The following is a 205-nucleotide window of genomic DNA, read 5'->3' on the forward strand; positions in this document are numbered from 1 at the left end:
GTCCCCCTTTTTAACGCAAGGGGTGAGCAGGGCGGGAGCTGGGAGAACAAAGAGCAGCAATCTATGGAAAGACAAAAGGATTTGCCCTGGCTCAGTGAAGCAGGCGAAAGCAGATAAAAGGGGCTCTCTTTGGAAGCAGCAGCAGCTCCGGTTGGTATGTGGGAATCTCGAGCGGCCGGCTGCGGCCCAGCCCGCCTTGATGAAT

This window comes from Phaethon lepturus, unplaced genomic scaffold, assembly GCF_000687285.1.
Source record: "Phaethon lepturus isolate BGI_N335 unplaced genomic scaffold, ASM68728v1 scaffold35602, whole genome shotgun sequence".
NCBI lineage: Eukaryota > Metazoa > Chordata > Aves > Phaethontiformes > Phaethontidae > Phaethon > Phaethon lepturus.